This window comes from Pinus tabuliformis, chromosome X (genome assembly GCF_031772625.1).
Source record: "Pinus tabuliformis cultivar Carrire ecotype Pingquan chromosome X, CPIR1, whole genome shotgun sequence".
Lineage (NCBI taxonomy): Eukaryota > Viridiplantae > Streptophyta > Pinopsida > Pinales > Pinaceae > Pinus > Pinus tabuliformis.
Window position 1 is genome coordinate 1,515,212,335 of NC_142308.1, and position 4,637 is coordinate 1,515,216,971.

Consider the following 4,637-nt stretch of genomic DNA (forward strand, 5'->3'; position numbering starts at 1 on the left):
GATATATAGAAAATCTATGCTAATAGGAACAAAATGGAATTTAAATTTAGTGATCATGTCTCCCTGAAAGGGAACGCAAAGAGAATCTCATTAAAATTGGGTAGTTATGCCAAGTTGGCTGCTAGATATTCTGGATTGTTTGATATCCTAGAGTGGATTGGTCCAAATGTATATAAGATTGCATTTCGTACATCAATGCATATTCATAATGTATTTCATGTTTAATTACTTAAAAAGAATTTTCTTTATACAAATCATGTGATTGAATGCAATATTATTCAGGTGAATCCCGAGGGAGACTTCAAGGTCTAGCCAGTGAAAATTTTGGACAAGAAGGTCAAGGTGCTATGAAATCAAGCCATTTATTTGGTAAATCTGCAATGGATCCTTCTTGATCTTAAGGATGCTACCTAGGAGCATGAAGATGCAATGAGGCAAAAGTACCCTTATCTCTTTGTGTAATCATATTGTATATATGTATACATATGGTGAATTAAGTTCAATTCATAAATGGGCAGGGGGGGAGGGGAGGAATATGATACGCCTGCCCAGTTACTAAGTTGTATATATTATGTACAAGTGAGTTTTATGTTGGTGAGCCAACATATATATATCAAGCTAGTGCGTTGCGGCTTATTTTGGGGCCTGTGTGCTTTTGTGAATATGTTATATATGTTTTGGGACTACCATGCCGATGGATATATGCCTTTATAGGTTGTGAGGCTGGGAAGCCTGATATTATAAATATCACATAAATATATCCATATTAATAATAATAAAAAGACTAGTTGCATACCAATCCACAGAAAAACAATGGGGGGGGTGCGAGACTCAGTGGGACTGGCAATAGAGCTCATATCATTTATTAATAATGGAAAAGAAAAATAAAATGAATAGTGGCTTTATATTGTACCAAGTGGTAGAAAATAACTCATGCACATAAAAGGGGGATTTGTTTTCTTATGTAGGAAATTCTATCATGGGAATTCATTCATTTAGGAAGACAACACGAAGCTAGGAGTTGTGAAGTGTGGGTTAATTAGTTTTAGGCCTGGAGGGTACCTGGAGCCCAATACAAAAATAATATGTCTTGGAGCCACATAGTTGAGACTGTCCCTATCCGATGGTAAGATGCCCTAGAGGTGGTGGCATATCCAAAGGACTATAGGTGTAAAGAGGGGGTGAACCACTGGGCATAGGCCAATGGCAGGCATGAGACTAAATCTTGGAGACTGAAGCTATTGGGGTTGTCCCTTGGTTGAATGTTGGTATGCTTATGTCCCTGTTTTCGCTAAATTGTTACCCATGGAGTTGAGGCCCCAACTCAGGGTTCACTTGTTGTTCTGAGTATATGAACAATGTAGTCTATGATTAGGGGAATGTGGAAGGTCTAAAATCAATTGGTCTTTTGAAATATAATTTTTCTTGTGTAAATGTCATTGCTTTATGTCCATTATCTTATAAAACCTTTTCTGGGTTATGTGTAAAACTATAATTTTTTGCGCATGATTTTAACATATAGTGTGTAAAACATTTCTTGTTGTATGAATAATTATATTTTAAGTATTAATTGGTAATTATAGTTAGTCATGCATTTTAGTGGAGTATAATATGAGGGTTAATACCCAGGTGACAGGTTGCAACTGGGGCTTTCACAGAATTATGTTTTGGGTAGCATGGGAAATAATACATAAAGGGGAAAATTGTGTAATCCTTAGTTACATAGGGCCACTAGGCATGGCTACACCCAGTTTGATGGTTAAATTTGCCCAAACGTGGGATAGAATTGTATAATAAATACCGATCATGGGTTAAGGGCATCAAAATTAGTACCACAACATATGTGTAATTCACATAAATTTACAAATAATGGGTTTTTTGTGGTGTGTGATGTCACCCAACTATGGCTAGGAATGCTACACTATTGTTGGGTGGAGAGTGGAAGTCCCTCCTTCAAATTCTAGATAATCTAGCACACTTAGATAACTATAATGGTTTATGCATATTTGAACTAGGGATTATGACAATATTTGTTACATCATCGATTGACATATGGTTCTATAATATTCATGAAAAAGGGCTTGAAGTCACTATTATATTCATGGGTGACAACTATCTTATATGTCATGATAGTATATAATGTTTTGCATTGCTCGGTTTAATGCCATAGTCATGATTTGCATTATATCTTATGTGTTATGAATTAAATGAATATATAGTTTTTCTATAGATTACTTAGTCCATGAATGATGTAATAAATCTTTCAGTATGCAAAGACTCGTATTACTTTTTTGATTGAGAATTGTAACTATCTTAATATCCTAATATTCATATTATTTAAAACATCACCTACAACCCCCTTTAGTGGTAACACAAACATGTATGTCTCCTTGAAGAAGAATGAAGGAATCCTATTTCATTGAAGAAGCTAACTAACATGAAATAGACAACAATGTTTTATTTCTTTGCATATTTTTCTTTGTACAAGGTTAAATCTAGGTGATTTGGCCTTTTTGATCCATGCCCTTTCCCTTATCCTACATCTTGTGTAGTTTGGGTCCTTGTTGGTGCCCACTTTAACTTATTATGAACATGGAACAATATTACTGAGAGTCTATGTGTAGACCTTTGCCATTATCTTCACTAAATATGGTTTTTATTAAGTTTCCGATTGCCTTAAGGAGTTTCCCTTAGTTCCTTCTTTACCTTAGTGTTCGTCTACAGGAATTCGGTGATCTAGTGTCTGGGGTTGGTAGGGAGTAGTTCCCTTTGTAGCAGCCTAGATTTCATCTAGGGCTAGATTTCCCTATGTAATTCCTTTCACATATGGGATATAGGACTCTAATGGTGGAAAGAGCCAATATTGTTGTGTGGAGTTGGGATTACGCTAAGACCATATTTCCCATGTTTAGTACTGATCACATCTAGGATCCAAGGATATGAGTTTTGGTGAGGCCATTACCATATGTAAAGGCCAAGACATCACATAGGTTAGAACTCTTTTTTCAAAGAAAACTGTAAACGGGATACGGAGAGATAGGGTTGGATGAGGCCATCGCCATATTTGAAGGCTCAAATACAAGTTGGACCAAATTTCTCTGTTCGAGATATTGTTGCATTTGAGCCAGATATTGTTTTAACATTTTTTTCATATTTGAGATCTAAGTATCTATGGTTGGATGATGGACAACATATTTGTATAGCCCAGATGGCTCCAAGCATAGGTTTTTCTCTCAAGTGAGAATTGGAACTAGATCTGAGATGTCGGTGTGGCAAGGGTGAACACCTTTATGCGGGCCCCAATATTACCTAGGCCGGACTTTATTTGAGGAGATTTAGATCCAGTGATTGGGGGATCTGAAGGTGGTGACGGTGCACACCTCTTCGAAGGCCCGAATATGAGTTGTGATGGATATTGTTGTGTGGGATCTATACAAAATGCAATTCATGGTTAATGGATCCACAATTCTAGGGCTCCAATGGTGGAATGGTATGGCACACAGCTTGGGGGGTTGGATGAGCATGAGACATATATAAGTCCAAACTAACTCAATCAACCATGTGGTGATGACTCTATATACCTCACACTGTGTTGACATGGAAATGACATAGGGGCTAGACATGGACAATGTGATATCATAATGCTAATGTGGCACAATATCATTGGCCAAACTTCTGATGGAAATAAATTTCAATGAGTCATTTGGATTGAGGTGAAATTTATATCTCCAAAAATCTCTTAGCGAGCTCAATATGATGGTGGCATTTATTTTGAGATTTAAATACTTTGAGAAAAAGATGATTTTGTAACCCCATATTCATATCAGACGTCAGAGATCTAGCCAAAGAAAACAAGTAACACCTCCCACAATTGAGATAGGACGAGGGAGTGGGAGGATTTGTCACAAATTTTCTATGGTTAATGACGTCTGATGAGGCATCCTATCAAATTATGATGTTCACAATAGGAATGTCAACTTCTTTGTGACATAAATTTTTCATAGAAACTCTGATTGAGGCACTTCTTGCATCAACGAAATTCTTTTTGCGTGTATAATAGGAAAAACAGGTGCAAAACTAAAGCAATAATGATTTACCTCCCGGAAAACACCATTTGATGCCTCAAAATGTTCTAATAAGGTGAAAGAACCTAATTTGTCAAATTGTGTCCCACTAGTAAATATGGTCTTGTGAGCTGATTCCTCCACTTTTTCACTCCTAAAGCATCGAGATGGATGAAAAAAATATAATGATCCAATCCATAGAAGATAGATTATGTGATCAAGTAGTTTCTCTATCTTGAGAAAACATTCATGTATTTATATTGTAACATTATTTGATTGATATAAGTGTGCTTATGCAATTTAAATTATATTGGATCAAACTTGTCGTGGAAAAATTGATATAATCCCTTACTTTTATCTTCCTTATTTTATATTGTGTAGGGCACATTTTTTAAGTAATCCTACAATTATGAGGAAATTACATAAGTGGTCGTAGAATAATTATTATTACTTATTATTATTTTAATACCAATTATTTATTTCTCTCATAAAATACTTGATATTCTCTAAAATAGGGCATATCTGGTGGGTCTTGTGGGAGATGCAATCCATGGGAAATGGATCCACGGATCG